This window comes from Nicotiana tomentosiformis, chromosome 1 (genome assembly GCF_000390325.3).
Source record: "Nicotiana tomentosiformis chromosome 1, ASM39032v3, whole genome shotgun sequence".
NCBI classification, from domain to species: domain Eukaryota; kingdom Viridiplantae; phylum Streptophyta; class Magnoliopsida; order Solanales; family Solanaceae; genus Nicotiana; species Nicotiana tomentosiformis.
Genome location: NC_090812.1, coordinates 15,647,431 through 15,668,302, shown reverse-complemented (window position 1 = coordinate 15,668,302; position 20,872 = coordinate 15,647,431). Strand labels below are relative to the sequence as shown.

The 20,872-nt window shown below is 40.4% G+C and overlaps 1 non-coding gene across 1 annotated transcript; it reads left to right on the top strand.

Moving 5' to 3' along the window:
• The first annotated feature begins 20,377 nt into the window (after positions 1-20,377).
• LOC117277917 (small nucleolar RNA R71) lies at positions 20,378-20,484 on the top strand. The gene has a single exon (XR_004508244.1). It is a non-coding gene; the product is annotated as a small nucleolar RNA R71 (small nucleolar RNA).
• Positions 20,485-20,872: the final 388 nt, after the last annotated feature.

The window sequence follows — 20,872 nt, the reverse complement described above, 5'->3', positions numbered from 1 at the left end:
TAAATATGACAAATACATCTAACATGAAAAATATTACTAAATACAGGACTTAGTATCGTGGTAAGCAAGGCTACAGCATTTGTGTTACTAGTAGCATTATCCATTGAAACTGATATTATTTTATCACTAATGCAAAAATATCTACAAATATCCGCAATCGTGCTAGAAATAAACTGCCCTGTGTGACGTGAATTAATTATTCTATAAGCAATAATGCGCTTTTGCATTATCCAATGCTCATCAATCCAATGACTGGTAACAGTAAGGTAATCACAGTCATTACCACTTCTACCAATATCAGTTGTAATAGCAAGACGACAATTTATATGAGTAAATAAATAGCGCAAATATTATTCATATTCATGTTTATATTTATAAATATCACTCTTTACGGTTGTGCGAGGAAAACCTTTATAAGTAGGATTAAAAATTTTTCTAATATAATGCACAAAGTGGGGGTTAGAAGGAAAACTATAGGGTAAGCACATAACAATGACCATTTTTGCCAATTCTTCCCGATCTTTTTTTAGATCATAATATAAAATACCACCGGTAACAATGTTAATTCCCGGTTGAAATTGATTTGACCCGGTACTAAGGTCAGCCTGACTAGGTGCACTTGTCCCCTCAGCCAAAGCTTTCATACGAAAATATCTAGCTTTATCTTAAGGGTGTAGCAATATGTGTCTAGTCAAACTTTTCGCCCCCCCCGACTTCCAACATATTGAAAAACTAACTCTTTGCCACAAGTTTTACACTTAGCCCTATTTTTTTCTCTTAGTTGAGTAAAAAATTGCCAAACAAGAGATGTTTCTGCCCGTTTAGGAGGTTGTCTAGAAAAAGTAGGGGCACTAATAGGAGGGTCAGATGGGGGATCATCTAGATTATTATTAGTTGGGTTAACTTCAGGAGCAGGACTAGTGGGTGTATCATCATCCAGTTGCGTTTCATCAAAATCTATTTCTTCATCATCATTTTCATCAATAGTTGGATTACCATAAAGAGCATTCATATATTCATAGTTTAATTGTTCACCGGGTACTATATTATGGAAAAATTGACTCTCGGTAAATTGTAATAAACTATTATCGCTATCAAGAATAGGAGGTGTAGGACGGGTAACATGTTTGGGTCGTGGAGCCGGGGGAAGTGGAGGAGGAACATATTGGCCACTAGATTCACTACTCTTCGATTTTCCCTTATTTTTACTAAACATATTTTTTAAGGAATAAGCCATCTTAATTAATCAAGCAAAGTAAATAAAATAAATAAAATTATAATATTAAAACTTAAGAGTTGGAACGAGTTTACCGAATTGACGAACAACTTGTTGGAAATTGATTATCGTTGAAGACTTCAATTCACCAACTTCACAATTATTTCACAAATTGTAACAATAAAGTAAGCAGTAGTAGAAGTAAATTAGAGAGAGATTGTGATAGATTGATGATTTTGTAAGAAAAAATAAAATAATGATGGGGTATTTATAGTTGAAAATAGGGAAAAAGTGTAATTATAAAAAGTTTGGGATTAAAACAAAGTTGAGGGGTTAAATGGCTATTTCATAAATAGCCAACGGCTATTTTTGACAGCCCAACGGCTATTTTTTACAGTCCAACGTAAAAAAAATTTAAAAAAAAATTAGTCGTTGGGCCTGCTAGGCCCGCTAAGGGGACCGGGCCGGTCCCGGTACGGTCCCGGGCCCAGGCGGGCCAACCGGTCCCGGGCCTGGCGGGCCCAATCATAGGACCGGCCCATGAGACCGGACCAGGCCCGCTAAAACTGGACCAAACGGTCCTGGCCCGTTTAGCCGTTTAGCCCGTCTGGCCCGCGGTCCTGGGCCGGTCCCGGGCCTGGACCGACCCACTTGCCAGGCCTAATTGTATGGGTCAAAATACGCTCTAGAATATTTGAAATAAGATAATACTAAGGAAAGGGTTCTTTAGCCGCCGTTAGTCTAGATGGATTAGGAAACGGTAAAGCTCATAGTCGAAGAGTCGACATAAGCCATGGTCGAGGTGCCAATCATGGTCGAGGTCGAGCGTCGTCGATGAAGCTGTAATGACTAGTTTTCGAAATAGGGTATTAAAGAGAATATTCTATGGATATTCTCTGTATATGTACTATTAGGGTTTACTAGGAATATGCCTCATATAAGTAGAAAAAAGAGAGAGAATAGAGGCACGAGAGACTCAATTGTAAGGACAATACTTTGAAAAAGATTCATTCTTCGCTCAATACAAGACTTTACTGTTTACTAAGATTCTCGTCAGATCTGAGGAATCCTCAATCGTTTGAGGATCTATCGTTCAATCATTGTCAGGTGGAAGGTTCTTTTGTTCCACCTCTTGCTGATTAAATTATTCCTCTTAATTATATGAGTGCCATTATATTGTCATTTATTGAATATCATACACACTGCTGTTGTTCTTGATAGTAAAAGGCATTTATTACATATAATTATTATTGTCCCCATAAACGCCATTCAACTACCTTCTCTGATTTACAATATCTGAGGATATTATTCTTAACTAAGATTAACCTATGTTTAACTGAAACTAATTATTTGAACCAAGATTTACGTTTTTGGGTGTAACGATCCAACATGTCATTTTGCCTTCTAGAACTCCGTTCCCCTAAATAAGACTCCATGTATGTGCTTTTACTATTTTATGACTTGCGGGGATAGTTAGTTCGAGATTTGGAAGGGTTCGGGTTGAAATCGGAACACTTGGTTCCTTAGTTGGTTTTAAAAAGGCTAAGTTTGACTTCGGTCAATATTTTGAGAAAACGACCCCGGAATCGGGATTTGATTGGTTCGTATGATGATTGTATACTTGGGCGTATGTTTGGATCGGATTTTGGATGACCGGGAGAGTTTCAGCGCCTAATAGTGAAAATTGGCTCTTTGAAGGTTTTAAAGTTCTTTAAATTTGGTTTGGAGTCGTGTTTAGAGTAATTGAGGTACGTTTGGAATTCGGAGCCTGGGAATAGTTCCATATGGTGATTTAAGACTTGCACGCAAAATTTTGTGTCATTCCAGGCAGTCTAAGTATTATTCGGCGTGTTTGGAGCAAATTGAAAACTTGAAGTTCATATTTTAATTCAATTCGTTTTTGGGGTGCGATTCTTGGATTTGTTGTTGATTTACGCGTTTCGAGCAGGTCCATATTATGTTTACAGACTTGTTGGTGCATTTGGACGAGGTCCTGAGTAGCTTGGAAAAACCAGATTTTCTAGTTCTGGTTTCCTTCTTCGTAAACGCGGAAGGGCTCTCGCGTTCGCGATGAAGGATTTGGGGAGTTGGCAGTTACCCTTCGCGTTCGCAGGAAGGGGGTCACGTTCGTGAAGCTTGGGGATCCCAGGCCTACGCGTTCGCGAAGGCTTTCTCTTGTTCGCATAGAAGGATGGGGCCTGGGAGGGATCAACATATTTTACCCTTCGTGTTCGCGAAGGAGCTCACGCGTTCGCGAAGGGTAGGCCAAGTAAGCCTTCGCATTCGCGAGACCCCTGTCGCGTTCGCGAAGGGCATTTTCAAGGCATGGAAAATTTTGCCTTCGCGAACACGAGGCACTTACCGTGTTCGTGAAGAAAGATTTTACTGTGCCGGACATAATGTCTTAAAAACGGGGCTCAGCCATTTTTGAGCCAATTTTCTCCATTCTTGGGCGATTTTGGAACTTCTTGAGAGGGGTGTTCACCTAGAAACTTGGAGGTAAGTTAATTCTACCTATTGTGAGTTAAATACATAGATTATAGGTTGATTATAAAATGTAAATTGTGGAAATCAACAGTTTAGATAAAAAACCTAGGTTTTGATAAAAATGAAATTTTAACCACGAAAATGGTTATGGAATGGGATGAAAATTTTATATTTGAGTTCTTGAGGTTATGGGTGATGAGTTCCTCAGAAAGTTTCCGGAATCAGGGCACGTGGGCCCGAGGTAAATTTTAAGAATTTTACTGATTTGGGTTGGGTAATTACTCTTATAGATAAATTATGAAATTTTGAGTATTTATTGATTAAATTATATAACATTTGGCTAGTTTCGGATGTTTCGGCACCAAATTGAGGCTTTAACGCGAAGTTGTGATCGGGAAGTGAACCTTGCGACGAGGTAAGTCTCTTGTCTAATCTTGTAAGATGAAATTTACCCATAGGTATTTTAAATAAATATTTGTTCCTAATTGGGGGGGATGGGGGCTACGTACTTACGAGGTGATGAGAGTCCGTGTGTAGCTACTATTATGCTATTGTCCGTATAGTATTAGGATCCAATTCATGAACTATTTGGAATTTTTGCACTATACTTGTTAAATTAAAATGCCTAAATTATATTAGAACTTGTTAAAGAAATTTTAAAAAGTAGTTAATGAAATTTGTATTACATTGGATATAAATCACTAATAATGTTTAAGTCAAATGCTTGTAAAATATCCTTCTCTTCTTGTGGAGCGGGCCGAACGCCTCGGCAGTAGATATATGCATCTATGGATCGTGCCACACATCCATCGGCAGTGTACACGTCACTCTGGACCGGGCCGTACAACCTCGACATAAATTGTGCTTAATAATAACAATTACACGATGCTTTGACATTTTATTGCAGCTTGTGAAGATAAATAATTTATTGGAAATTATTAATTATGAAAGAATTATTTATTTTTGCTTGTTAAGAAAATTATTGTTATTCACATAAACCATGTTTATTTAAAAATATTTCTCTTAATATTATGGACCCATAGTGAGTGTCGAAGTCGACCTCTCGTTACTACTTTTTCGAGATTAGACTTGATACTTACTGGGTACACGTTATTTACGTACTAATGCTACACTTGCTGCATTTTTTGTGTAGGATCTGAGACAGGTGGTCCTTCCGGCACGTACCCCCGATATCCCGAGACCTAGTGGTGAGCTGTTTCCTGAGTCGTTATGCAGCCCTAGAGTCTCTCTTTCTTTTGTATTTTTGTATTCTATCAATTTCACATCCAGATAGTGGTTAGAAGTTTGTATAATCTACTAGATGCTCATATACTTGTGACACTAGGTCTTGGTACACACGCTACTAGAATTGTGGTTTGAAAGTATTACTTTGGTTTTAAATTTATTATACCTTTCATTTTCTTAAATCTTGCAAGTAAGAAAAGTTTAATTACTCGAAAATTTATTAAAAGAGAAAATATATGTTTAATTCATTGGTTGGCTTGCCTAGTGGTATGTTGGGCGTCATCATGACCTATAAGTGAAATTGGGTCGTGACATTGGGTTAAACAGATACATCACTTAAAAGGAAATGTTAAAATTGTGTACTTAAACATACGAATTTGAAACAATCTACCATGCGTATTAATTTGCTGGTGAGAAGTAACGAAAATAGTACCGTTGGAATTCAAGCAATAATGTCTGCGGAATTTTTAAAATAAACGATCTAATATTTTTTGGCGAATAAGTCAAATTTAGCGGTGACAAACGGGCGGGTCGGGTTGAATATGTGCGGGTTGAAAATGGGTAAGACGAAAATAGATAAATTATCCGACTTGACCTATATTTAATACGGATAGAAAATGGGTTAATCGGCGGATAATACGGACCATATTATTCCTGACTTCTTCAATATGATCACTTTTGGGAGATTTTCTTGTTAAGTCTTTGTAAATGTAAAAGTTAATCTCATTGGTTATCCACTGGTTAAGTGGATAATATAGATCTTATCTATATTTGATTTATTTTTAAAAAGTTTATTATCTAACCAATTTTTTAGCGGATAATATGGATGGATAACTATTTTTTTTGATCCATTTGCCACCACTAGCCAAATCTAATTGTTGCTCCAAAATTAATTCTACTGAATATACAGTGCATATGTATACACATATCACATATATATGTCATATGTACGCATGCATATACGTATCATGCGTCAAGTCTCACTCAAAACTAAATAGTTTTGCATTGGCAAAATACATAAGTTACCTCCTAAACTATGGACAAATCTTTGTTACACACTTTTTTGCGGATAAAAATCACATTACACACTCAACCGTTCTAAAGTGTATCTAATACACATTAGTTTGCCCTCGTGGACAGTGCGTGTTTGTTCCAACAAATGAGTCGTGTGAACAAAAGAATTTTTGTGTTAGATGACAATTTTTTTTAGTTTTTAAATTTTTTAGATTAAGTCATCTTCTTCCTTGTTTAAAAACTTCTGCCATGGCTACTCATTGAAACCTTGACACTTAGACCCACTTCACTCCACCACCCGATCTCCTTCTTCTCAAATAAACCCACCATGATTTCTCATATCTGTTCTCGTTTATTAGTTTTAGTTTTTTTTGCAGATCTTTTGACGAGAAATTATGATTAGATTCAGTAATTAAAGCTTTTTACAACTCCCCCAACCATTAAAGGTTGCCTCAAGCTTTTGCATAGAAGTTTTTTTTTTTTTTTTTTTTTTGCGGAGAATCTTAACTTGAGCTTTTGCCGTGGCGAAGTCGAATTTTTCGAAAAAATATTTCAACCATTAAAGCTTAACTCAAGTTTTTGCACATAAGCACATTCTTTAATTTTATTAATGGATGAATTTTAAATAACTGAAATGTAATTTTTTTTAATCTTCTTATCTAAGAAATATAATTTCCTCCTTATTATTACAAATTCGTTGCTTCACTTGTGGGAGTCGGAATGGCACTGATCACGCCCAACTATGCCTTATAAAAGGACTTATCGGTCGTTGCAAATATATTTCAGTTAATAAGTCCGAAGTCGAATCCACAGGGAATTAACCTATTAAATACAACTATTAGACTCGCACAAATTCACGTAATCAATCTTCAGAAATATTTAAGTAACAACTTTGATGTTTACTAACTAAATATCACGTAATGAAAATGCAATAATGAATAACTAACTACGAACGGGTTGTAGACAAGAATTGGAATGATCTAAGGTTATGATTTCCCCTATTGTCGGAATCCTTTCCGCTACGTTTTCTATAAATTTGCCAAAGTCTTCTCGACTGACCGTGAACGCTCTGAGTGTTGTAATTCTCTCCTGAGTAACTACCACAATTTACTAGACATATTCTCCCGAATTACGCTAGCTGGCATCAAGTACGGCTCACTCGGATCGCACCAAGGTTTCGTTATCCCTAATCCCACCTTTAAACCCTCTGTATTGATCCCTCAAATACGTTAGGAGTGATATTGTTCAACAATTACCTAAATATGCACTCTCTCCTGAGTAATACACACTAAATAGACACAGTCGATTGAGGGCCCTTCAATCAACAACAATAATAATATAGTTGAACAAATAGAGAAAATACTACGGCAAATCTATATTAACGTAACAGGAAAATCATCCTCCAATAGGTTCCATCAAAATCCTAGATTAGGAGTTTAACTACTCGTACTCATAGTAATAATATCCCAGATATTTTGCTTAATTAAATTATAAAGTAAAGATGAAATGATGTAGAAATCAATGATTCTAACTCCCAACGGTTGTTTCACGAGCTATCCCTGCCTCCGCTTGCAAAAACTGCTTCAAAAGTGGCGTTTTATGTCTATTTATATGTGTAGGAAAAGACCTAAATGACATAGGCCAAGTCCTAGTCAAACAAGGAGACGAAATAAGCCTTCAAAGTTCGGAGTGTGCGCGCCTCAGACCTCGCTTCGCGAGGCTTCACGCGAGCAGGACCTCGCGCTAGACCTGGCATCGCCAGCCTTAACGTGAGGTGGACCTCCCACACGAGCTATTAAGCTTGCTTCACCAACTTTCTCATTTATCCGCTGCTCACTTCTTTCTTTCTTCTTTTCAACTGTTTTCGAGCACGCTTTAGACTTTAATTATTTCTTTTGCTCTACTTTCACCTCCAATTAACCTACATATAACATAGACCCCATTACGCACAAATAAAGTGTAGTCTATCATTAAAGCATACAAAATGCAAGGCAAATAATGTACTAAAATGTAGAATTATATCCCCACATCAATACCCGCCACTTAAACATTGCTCGTCCTCGAGCAATCAAACTACACTTATAGATACAACCCTTTTAAGCAATTCCCTTAACTCATCACACCAAGAATCTTTAAAATAGTCTAAGCATAAAGGTGTAACATCCTCACCTCAAGATTTGACTCATACATACCATGCCTTATTCACAATTCACTTACTTACTCTAATATGATGGTCTATGACACTTTCTTTCCTTTATGAATCACCTGCCCTCAACCAACAAAGAGCTTAGTTCCACACACAATGAATTTTAAGAACGTAGGAACTCAATATAGGAAAAATTCACTCGCTCTCAGAAATAACATATATATGCCACAAATGATGCACCATAGGTTTGCCCGTAGTGTAATACTCTACTAATCGAGCTCATTCAGTCTAGGATCAAGTAGGACTTTAATTGGTTGTACTGTAGGCTGCGGGTCGGGTAGGATACGTTTGGATATGAGTGACTACACCTCCCTTAAGCATTTTAATACATATACTTTAATACTACAACTCGTACTTATGTTAAACCAGAATTCCACCTTTATTTCAATTTATATTACCCCATACTTCTTTAAGCACAAGTATATCACTAGCCACCACCATCAAGAATTATTTTTTTTCATACAATACAACTATTTTTTTTCTTTTTCTTTCAATCCAGGTGACTTTTATTGACATATATTTTTTTCTTTCAAACGGTGCACCTTTCTCCTTATTTCATTTGTTTCATTCAAAATCCAAATTGCCACCCCACACTTTAACTTTTACATAATTCATCATAATTCAAGTGCTCATGAGAGGTGACAAGGTTCAAATATAGGGTCGATTCAAACAAAGGGGTACGACTTGTAATGTGGTTACCAAAGAAATAGGATTATAGGCTCAAAGGGGTTAACCACGTTATATGACATTCAGGCGGGTAAACTCTATATATCTGGCTCAACAAAGAAACGCCTATATCACTTCCCAAACTGAACAAGACTACCATTTCGCTTTGCACACATGTAGGGCAAGTTCTAGACATCAAATGCAATGCACTGAATACATACAAACCTCACACAGACATGGAACATAACTCACTTAGGATTGGGTTCATCACGATACTCCAGTCAGAGCAGTCAAGCAAATTTAAAAATCTACAATTTCAGGTACTTATACTAGAGTCAAAAACTGAGTCTAAGCATCACAACCAGAGTACTAACTATTCTCAAGGCATAACAAAGTTAAGAGATATCGCTGCAATTCAATTCATAGCCGAGTGATTTCTACTCCTAAAAATTAAAACTAACTATACCCGGTTCAAATAAAACCCTTGAAAAAGAACCGCGGCCCAAAGAAAAACCAAGGGGGAATTACTACACTACCTATAAGAAAATCTTTTTTTTTTCTTTAGACTTAATTCCCTCAAGAAAACCGTCTAAGAGATCCATCATCGGGAAGAGTCCAATATTTTTTTATTTTTTTTATAAAAAAAAACTAAGACGACCTAACTAAAAATATTTAACTAAAACAAGACTAATATTTACAAGATACCACCCCACACTTATTTCTCATGCAATGTCCTTAGTGCATACACAAATTAACAAAACAAGAAAAAAAATGAGTAGGGTGTAGGAAAACTCCCTGATCAAGCCACGTCATTGCCATCCTCCTCTGAGGCTGCCCACTCCTCTTCTTGTGCTTCCTCCTCCTCCTCCTCCTACTCCTACTCATTATCATCATAGTCATATGACTGCTCTGGATTGACCTCAGACTGCTCAGGTGTGTTGACATCCTCATCGTCTGGGAGTCTATATCCATCACCACGCCCAACCAGCTGCTGAGCATGAGCATTGAGCGGGAACCCTTGGTCCAATATGTCCCTCTCCTCTGTAGTGGCCGCCCGCCCCCTGATCCGAAGTTGCAGGTCCATCATCCCATATAAATGGGCCATAAAACTGTCATCGCGAGCATTGTGCTTGGCACCTGTCAGTGATAGCATCGCAGTTTCCTCCTTTACCCGGATATTGGTAATGTCCATTAGTCTTAGGTGCTGATCAATGATGTGATCGAACGCTGGCTCCTCCTCAACCTCTTCGTGTCTCAAGAAATAAGTTAACATATTTGCAAATGGCATTCGATCGATCCTCTTACTAGTTCTTACTAGAGACATCTGGTAGGGATCAAATGACCCACATTCACCCTTTGACCCATCATGAGGAAATATAGCACACACGTCCTCTCACGGCTAATAAGCGTGTCATGATTGCAAGGTAGGAGCTGTGTATTAATCAGTTTCATCCATACTTGAGCCTCTGCCCTCATCTTCTTCTTGGGGAATTTCCTGTGCCAATTTGTTTTCTTATCCCGAACCAAAGCTGCCATCAAATTGACACCACAAAGAGTGTGTCTCAGCTCTCGATATGTAAGATATGCAATGAAGTAGTCCAATGGCTCCAGAGGTACATCCGGAGCACCTAAGAAATTACATATTGTCGTGGTTGAAAAATCTATCAACCGTCCATGAATCGGCACTAGCTGTTCAGGATCCTTTGGATCAAACACGGTATAGAATTCCTGAACCAGATTGAGATTTATATCCCTTGTATTTTTGAACACATAAATCAACCCCAACTCCTTGATGCCTCTCCAAATCACTTGGTACTTGGCTTGCAGGCGACTCTTATGAATAGCAGCTTCTGGATGTACATGTTTTGGCCTACAATGCCTGTACCAATCCTTAGTGTGTGGGGGTATGCTTTTGAGTCCAAACTCCCGCTGTCCTTGAGGTTGTGTACGAGTGGATACGATAGCTGCCACTGCTCTCAGTCCTTCACCTTGACTGGAAGTAGCTCCCCCCCCCCCCCCCCTTTTTTCTCTTCTTCTGGGGAGGTACAGAAGTAGCTTTAGCCTTAGACGGAGCAGTGGATGTGGCTTTGCCTTTACCGGTGTCTTTTCTTGGAGGCATATTTGTACCTACACAAGTGAGCATAAATCAGTTTAAGAGGTATTGCAACCTCTCAAAACATGGTCTTGCCACCCACACTTAGAGTTTAACACATGATTATCAACAGTTTCCGAGGTTGCTCAGACTTCTCCTCATCGTTTCTTTGTATGAGAATCAAGCAATGGCACATGGGTGCTTCCTCCAATTTCGAAGCATCGGGCTACCAGTGAGCCACCCCACACTTAAGCTTTTAAAGTGGTGCACGACTGCACAACACTAGTCTGATAATACTAGAGACTCGGGCTCCAATGGGGACAAAGAATGCCTTTGAGGCATTATAACAAACACTTAGCAAGCACTAGTGCCATGAGTGCTTGTAGGGGTGAGGGATTGCCTCACCCTCCCAAATCGGCTTGGGAGTTCCATACTACCACTTGTTCACACAATAGCAACACCATTCCTATGGGGTTCATGGGGTTGGGACACACAAACACATGGTTACAATGAAGAACAACCCTAAAAATTTGTGTCCAATGTCATGCATTCACCTAACTCGAAATTGTCAAAGAGTAGAGATAGAAACCATGCCTTAGATGATTAAGAGAATGGATTTGCCTTTGAATTGCTGTTGCAAGTGAAGGAAATAGCAGAAGATTGCTTGTCTTCAATGGAGTTGTGAGGGGGAGGGTTTGGTAGTGTTCTGCGTGAGTGTGTGAGGGTGTGTTTTGTGAGCAGTGGGGTTTGTGTGGGAGGAGAAGAGGAAAATTGGGGCGTGCAGTGTGTTTTCTTTTAGGCGTGGGCGTTTTAAGTTATGTTTTTAAGAGGGGGCAATTAAAGGAAAACAAAACAAAAAGAAAATAAAAGAAAAAAACTAACCTGGCGATGCGAGCTCTCAGGCTAAAGACATACCTGGCGAGGCGAGCTCATAGGCGAGCTCAGAGGCATGCGACGTGAGGGATTCCGCGAGATATGTCTCGCTATAACCCATGCGATGGGAGCTCCTCAGCGAGCTCAATACATGGCGCCGCATGGCTTAACACCTGCCCCAGTTCGCTGGAGACCAGGCAACGCGAGATACTACGTACGACTTGCCGAAATCACCTGCAAACATGTTAGTTCTTAACAACAAAAAGAAAAATTCTAACTACACTAAAACTTAACTACGAATTGATTTGCCTCCCAACGAGTGCCTTAGTTAACGTCACGGTATGACAAATACAACATTACAATGGGTTGCCTCCCATGAAGCGCCTGATTTAACGTCGCGGCACGACGCAGGTAATCGCACTTAAGGCTCACTTAACATTGGTGGCTCGAGAAAATGAGTCACCAACACTACTTCGCATTATCCATACCCAAAAAATGTTTTAACCTGTGCCCATTGACTATGAACGTGCGAGAGTCATTTTCTGCAGCAATCTTTATGGCTCCGATGGGGTGAATCTCTACCACATGAAATGGTCCTAACCATCTTGACTTCAATTTGCTCGGAAACAGCCTCAATCTCGAATTGAATAATAATACCATGTCTCCCGGCTTAAAATTTCGCTTAAGAATATTTTTGTCGTGCACCAGTTTCATTCTTTCCTTGTATAACCTTGTACTCTCAAAAGCATGGTACCGAAACTCGTCAAGTTCATGCAACTCTGTGACTCTACTAGTTCCAGCGGCCTCCACGTCCAAATTTAATTGTCGCAACGCCTAGAAGGCTTTATGATCTAACTCCACCAACAAGTGACATGCCTTTCCAAACACCAATTTATACAGAGACATTCCAATCAGAGTTTTGAATGCACTACGGTAAGCCCATAACGTATCGTCTAATTTTCTTGCCCAATCAGTCCGAGTAGCATTTTCAATTTTGGTCAAAACACACTTGATTTATCTGTTTGACAGCACGACTTGCCCACTCGTTTGTGGGTGATACGGAGTGGAAACTTTGTGGCAAACACCATATTTCTCCAATAACTTTTCAAAGGCTTGGTTGCAGTAGTGGGTACCCCCATCACTGATGATAGCTCTTGGAGTGTCAAATCGGGTGAAGATGTTTTTTCTCAGGAAACCAATAACTGCCTTTGCATCATTTGTAGGAAGTGCGACAGCTTCTACCCATTTCGAGACATAGTCCACCGCTACAAGTATGTACTTGTTATTGTATAAGCTAACAAATGGTCCCATAAAGTCGATTCCCCACACATCAAACACTTCTACCTCTTGGATCGGGTTCATGGGTATCTCATGTCGACGAGAAATATTCCCCGCTCGTTGGCACTCATCACAAGTTTTCACCCAGAAGTGTGCATCTTTAAACAACGCCGACCAATAAAAACCTGACTCCAACACTTTAGTCGCTGTCCTTACGCCCCCAAAATGTCCTCCATACGGTAAAGCATGACATGCCTGCAAAACAGAAGATTGATCTATCTCGAGAATGCATCTCCGGATCATGTTATCAAAACAAATCCTAAACAGATATGTTTCATCCCAGAAATACATGCGACAATCACGAAAAAACTTTTCTTTTGCATCGAAGACAAGTCATAAGGAACAATACCGCTTGCCAGGTAATTTGCAATATCTGCATACCATGGTGTAGCATCAAGGCTCGTCGCTAAAAGTTGTTCATCCGGGAAAGTCTCCACAATCTCTTCCACCTCAACCTTTTTCTCGGCTCCTTCTAGCCTAGACAAGTGATCAGCCACTTGGTTCTCCGTTCCCTTTTGGTCACGAATTTCCAAGTCAAATTCTTGCACCAGTAGCACCCATCGAATTAGGCGCAACTTTGATTCCTTCTTCTCAATTAGGTACCTGAGAGCAGCATGGTCAGTATAAACGATTACCTTCGAGCCTATCAGGTATGACCTGAATTTGTCAAATATGAACACCACTGCTAGCATCTCCTTCTCGGTCGCTGTGTAATTTAGTTGGGCACCACTCAAAGTTCTACTTGCATAGTATATTGGATTCAAGACTTTATCTTTTCGCTGCCCAAGAACTGCTCCCACCGCATAGTCGCTCGCATCACATATCAGCTCAAATGGTTGCCCCCAGTCGGGTGCAACTATGATAGGTGTTGTCACCAACCTCTTCTTCAATTTCTCAAAAGCTACCCTGCAGTCTTTAGAAAACACAAAAGGGCGATCTTTTTCAAGCAATTTACACAAGGGGTTAGCAATTTTGGAGAAGACTTTTATAAACTATCTATAGAAACCGACGTGGCCCAGGAAACTTCTTATTGCTTTGACGAAAGTGGGTGGTGGAATCTTTTCTATCATGTCAACCTTTGCACGATCTACCTCAATGCCCTTACTCGATACTAGGTGCCCCAAGACTATACCTCCATGTACCATGAAATGGCACTTTTCCCAGTTGAGCACCAGATTAGTCTCCACACATCTTTTCAGTACTCTTTTCAAATTCTTTAGGCAATCATCGAATGAGTCTCCCACCACTGAGAAATCATCCATAAAGACCTCCATTGAAATGTGGCAGGTGCATTGCATAGGCCGAACGGTATTCTCCGAAAAGCATACACGCCATATGGATAGGTGAATGATATTTTCTCTCTATCTTCCGGAGTAATAGAGATCTAGTTATACCCCGAGTATCTATCCAGAAAGCAAAAGTGGGACCTCCCGGCTAGTCTATCTAGCATTTGATCAATGAACGGCAAGGGAAAATGGTTTTTTCGGGTGGCCTTGTTCATTCTTCTGTAATCCATACAAATTCGACATCCTGTGACTGTTCTTGTTGATATCAACTCATTGTTATCGTTTTGCACTACAGTCATCCCACCTTTCTTTGGTACACATTGAAATGGGTTGATCCAGTTGCTATCGGAGATAGGGAAAATGATCCCCGCATCTAACCACTTTATCACCTCCTTTTTCACAACTTCCTTCATGTTGGTGTTAAGCCTTCTTTGATGTTCTCTGGAAGGTTTGTGGCCATCTTCCAGTAGAATCTTATGCATACAGAAGGCCGGGCTGATACCCTTAATGTCTGCAATGGTCCAACCAATTGCAGTTTTGCACTCAAGCAATACCTGCAAAAGCTGTTCTTTCTGCACATCTAACAAACTCGATGAGATAATAACAGGTAAAGTTGAGTTAGGTCCCAAGAAAGTATACCTGAGATGAGGTGGTAGTGACTTCAGTTCCAACTTTGGTGGCTCTTCTATCGATGGCTTAGCTGGAGGAGTTTTCCTTTCTTCTAAGTGCAAAGGCTCAAATTCGAGCTCTCTTTTCCAAAACCCTTGGCCTTCAAGAGCCAGTACCCACTCCGCCAAGTCCTCTCCATTTGCTTCATCTAAGTTCATGAGACAGGCTGCTAGAGGGTATTTAGCATTCAAGGTCTCATCTCCCTCCTCCAAAATTACATCCACAACTTCTATTAGAGAGCAGTTAGCAAATTCACTTGGTCGCCGCATAGATTTCTGCACATTGAATGTTATCTCTTCATCATTTAGTCTCATTTTTAGCTCTCCAGTTTCACAATCAATTAAAGCTCTCCTAGTGGCCAAGAATGGTCTTCCCAAAATTATGGGAATCTCCTCGTCAACCCGGCAGTCTAGAATGACAAAATCTGTTGGGAACACAAACTTCCCAACCTGTACTAATACATCACCAAGGATACCTGATGGCCTCTTCACTGTCCGGTCGGCTAGCTGTAGTAGCATAGATGTGGGTCTTGATCTTCCAATGCCTAACCTTTTGTAGATAGCCAAGGGCATCAAGTTTATGCTTGCCCCTAAATCACACAATACTTTAGCAAAAGCATAGCTGTCTATCGTGCATGGGATTGTGAAACTCTTTGGGTCTGATAACTTCTCAGCTATGGGTCTCGTCATGACTGCACTACAGGTATGGGTCACTGTAACAGTGGACGGGTCTTGGAAGTCAAATTTGCGAGACATTAAATCTTTCATGATTTTGGCATACCCAGGCATCTCCCGCAGAGCGTCAATCAGTGGAATGTTCACCATCTCCATGAATTTCTTATTTTGCTCATCCTTCTGATATTTGGCCAATGTTTGTGGGAATGGTGCTGGAGGTCACTTATGTCCCGTGATTTGTGTTTTGTCTTGCTTAGGCACTGCTTCTACTATCGTTTCTTGTGCTACCTCAGTCTCCTTCGCAACCTCTTTTTCTTTGCTTGTGCTCTCTTGTACATGTTGTACCGTCACCTCAGTTAACCCTATTGAATCATCTATCTCAATGGGTACTAGCATAAGTGTTTCCGTAGGTCGGCTTTTGCGAGCAATTTCTTGCTCCAGATCTAGGTCTCTACCATTTCTTCGACTCACTGCCATAAGTTGTTTCGGGCCCTGCTCTTTTGGATTGACTTGTGTGTTTTCAGGTAACGTCCCTTGGGGACGATTATTTAGAGCCATCAAAATCTGTCCTAATTGAATCTCAATGCCCTTTATCTCTGATTCATGTGAGTCCACTCTCTCTTGTATTTTTCCATTGGACCCAATCAGTTGTTGCAGCATTCCTTTAAGTTCAACAAACCCATCATCTTGTCTCACTATCTGTTGTTGTTGTTGAGGCTGTTGATAAGCTAGTTGCTGATTTTGCTGGTTGTGACCCTGTTGCCTTTGGTAAGGCACAACTTGACTTTGTGGTCGCATAGCTCTAGGATTGTTGCTGTTATTGTACTGCTGATGTGCTGGCCTATATTGTTGATTCTGCTGCCCCCAATTCTGACCACCTTGCCGCTGTCCCCCATAGTTGGCCACATAGTTCATATCTTCCTGATATTGTTTGGGTCCAGAGCCACTGAATGCACTACATAAGTGATCATAGAGTCTCTTGTTATCCATCCTAAGTTTTGGGCCATTTTGTCTAGTATGATCTTGCATTCTCTGAATGTTTTGCTCAAAAATGCTCCACCTGCTGAAGTATCAACATTGGCCTTTAAGCCGCCTGCCGGTCCCATGTAAAAACCCAATGGGCAAAATCATTCTTCATAAATGCCAATCAAATTCAGGCAAAGCTTGAACTTGGACACTAGAAGAAGTTTTGTGAACATGTCAGCAGGATTGACTCTAGTGTTGATCTTCTGAACAGAGACTTTTACTTCAGCAATGGTTTCTCGGATGAAATGATACTTTATATCAATGTGCTTCGTCCTCTCATGATACATCTGATCTTTAGTTGAGTGAATGGCACTTTGACTATCACAGAAAATGGTAAGACCACCTTGGTGTGAACTGAGTTCCGCAAATAGACCCTTCAACCATAAGGCTTCTTTGATTGCCTCTGTCACTGCCATATATTCTGCTTCGGTAGTAGATAAAGCTACTACATGTTGTAATGTAGCTTTCCAACTAATAGCGCAACCACTAATGCAAAATACATAGCACTTCGGCGATCTTCTTTTGTCAAGATCACCTGCATAATTTGAGTCTACAAAACCAACCAAAAGGGCGATCTTTTTCAAGCAATTTACACAAGGGGTTAGCAATTTTGGAGAAGACTTTTATAAACTATCTATAGAAACCGACGTGGCCCAGGAAACTTCTTATTGCTTTGACGAAAGTGGGTGGTGGAATCTTTTCTATCATGTCAACCTTTGCACGATCTACCTCAATGCCCTTACTCGATACTAGGTGCCCCAAGACTATACCTCCATGTACCATGAAATGGCACTTTTCCCAGTTGAGCACCAGATTAGTCTCCACACATCTTTTCAGTACTCTTTTCAAATTCTTTAGGCAATCATCGAATGAGTCTCCCACCACTGAGAAATCATCCATAAAGACCTCCATTGAAATGTGGCAGGTGCATTGCATAGGCCGAACGGTATTCTCCGAAAAGCATACACGCCATATGGATAGGTGAATGATATTTTCTCTCTATCTTCCGGAGTAATAGAGATCTAGTTATACCCCGAGTATCTATCCAGAAAGCAAAAGTGGGACCTCCCGGCTAGTCTATCTAGCATTTGATCAATGAACGGCAAGGGAAAATGGTTTTTTCGGGTGGCCTTGTTCATTCTTCTGTAATCCATACAAATTCGACATCCTGTGACTGTTCTTGTTGATATCAACTCATTGTTATCGTTTTGCACTACAGTCATCCCACCTTTCTTTGGTACACATTGAAATGGGTTGATCCAGTTGCTATCGGAGATAGGGAAAATGATCCCCGCATCTAACCACTTTATCACCTCCTTTTTCACAACTTCCTTCATGTTGGTGTTAAGCCTTCTTTGATGTTCTCTGGAAGGTTTGTGGCCATCTTCCAGTAGAATCTTATGCATACAAAAGGCCGGGCTGATACCCTTAATGTCTGCAATGGTCCAACCAATTGCAGTTTTGCACTCAAGCAATACCTGCAAAAGCTGTTCTTTCTGCACATCTAACAAACTCGATGAGATAATAACAGGTAAAGTTGAGTTAGGTCCCAAGAAAGCATACCTGAGATGAGGTGGTAGTGACTTCAGTTCCAACTTTGGTGGCTCTTCTATCGATGGCTTAGCTGGAGGAGTTTTCCTTTCTTCTAAGTGCAAAGGCTCAAATTCGAGCTCTCTTTTCCAAAACCCTTGGCCTTCAAGAGCCAGTACCCACTCCGCCAAGTCCTCTCCATTTGCTTCATCTAAGTTCATGAGACAGGCTGCTAGAGGGTCTTTAGCATTCAAGGTCTCATCTCCCTCCTCCAAAATTACATCCACAACTTCTATTAGAGAGCAATTAGCAAATTCACTTGGTCGCCGCATAGATTTCTGCACATTGAATGTTATCTCTTCATCATTTAGTCTCATTTTTAGCTCTCCAGTTTCACAATCAATTAAAGCTCTCCTAGTGGCCAAGAATGGTCTTCCCAAAATTATGGGAATCTCCTCGTCAACCCGGCAGTCTAGAATGACAAAATCTATTGGGAACACAAACTTCCCAACCTGTACTAATACATCACCAAGGATACCTGATGGCCTCTTCACTGTCCGGTCGGCTAGCTGTAGTAGCATAGATGTGGGTCTTGATCTTCCAATGCCTAACCTTTTGTAGATAGCCAAGGGCATCAAGTTTATGCTTGCCCCTAAATCACACAATACTTTAGCAAAAGCATAGCTGTCTATCGTGCATGGGATTGTGAAACTCTTTGGGTCTGATAACTTCTCAGCTATGGGTCTCGTCATGACTGCACTACAGGTATGGGTCACTGTAACAGTGGACGGGTCTTGGAAGTCAAATTTGCGAGACATTAAATCTTTCATGATTTTGGCATACCCAGGCATCTCCCGCAAAGCGTCAATCAGTGGAATGTTCACCATCTCCATGAATTTCTTATTTTGCTCATCCTTCTGATATTTGGCCAATGTTTGTGGGAATGGTGCTGGAGGTCACTTATGTCCCGTGATTTGTGTTTTGTCTTGCTTAGGCACTGCTTCTACTATCGTTTCTTGTGCTACCTCAGTCTCCTTCGCAACCTCTTTTTCTTTGCTTGTGCTCTCTTGTACATGTTGTACCGTCACCTCAGTTAACCCTATTGAATCATCTATCTCAATGGGTACTAGCATAAGTGTTTCCGTAGGTCGGCTTTTGCGAGCAATTTCTTGCTCCAGATCTAGGTCTCTACCATTTCTTCGACTCACTGCCATAAGTTGTTTCGGGCCCTGCTCTTTTGGATTGACTTGTGTGTTTTCAGGTAACGTCCCTTGGGGACGATTATTTAGAGCCATCAAAATCTGTCCTAATTGAATCTCAATGCCCTTTATCTCTGATTCATGTGAGTCCACTCTCTCTTGTATTTTTCCATTGGACCCAATCAGTTGTTGCAGCATTCCTTTAAGTTCAACAAACCCATCATCTTGTCTCACTATCTGTTGTTGTTGTTGAGGCTGTTGATAAGCTAGTTGCTGATTTTGCTGGTTGTGACCCTGTTGCCTTTGGTAAGGCACAACTTGACTTTGTGGTCGCATAGCTCTAGGATTGTTGCTGTTATTGTACTGCTGATGTGCTGGCCTATATTGTTGATTCTGCTGCCCCCAATTCTGACCACCTTGCCGCTGTCCCCCATAGTTGGCCACATAGTTCATATCTTCCTGATATTGCTGATTGTCACCTTCCGCACTCCACGAGCATACATATGGTTGGTTAATGCAATGTGTACATAAGCCCCCATTAGTTGCGTCAACTATATGTACCTGCTACTTCTTGCCTGATTCATCGATCTTTTTGGTGTGGATACTCATCTGCGTCATTAGAGTGGCCATATTTTCAGCTATGGAGTTGTTTGGGTCCAGAGCCACTGAATGCACTACATAAGTGATCATAGAGTCTCTTGTTATCCATCCTAAGTTTTGGGCCATTTTGTCTAGTATGATCTTGCATTCTCTGAATGTTTTGCTCAAAAATGCTCCACCTGCTGAAGTATCAACATTGGCCTTTAAGCCGCCTGCCGGTCCCATGTAAAACCTCCGCCCCAACATCTGATTTGGAATGCCATGATGTGGACATTTAACCAGCATTCCCTTGAACCTCTCCCACGTTTCTTGTAGTGTTTCTCTTGGTCTCTGCCTGAAGCTCAATATATCATCAATTTATTTGGCAGTCTTATTGGATGGGTAGCACTTGTTCAAAAATTACTTGACTAATTCCTCCCAAGTAGTGATGGAGTTTATGGGGAGTGAATTAAGCCAAGAGGCACCACACCCTGATTGTTCGAGTCATTCTTATTGTTTCTGTTGTTTGGATTTTCTACTCCGTCATCCATGTCTGGTTCGATTTGTTCTATTGAGTTCTGTTGTTGTTTGCCCTTCTTGTTCGCACGATTCAGTGCCTTGAAAAATTTCTCAGGATCTGATAATGCTTCGAACAATTCACCAGTTCTTGAGGAGTTTCTAGGCATGCACCTGTAGCACCCAAGACTAAAAACGTTAGAATTTCAATGTATTTGGTTTAAAATATAGAAAATTGACTACACTAAGAATTCTA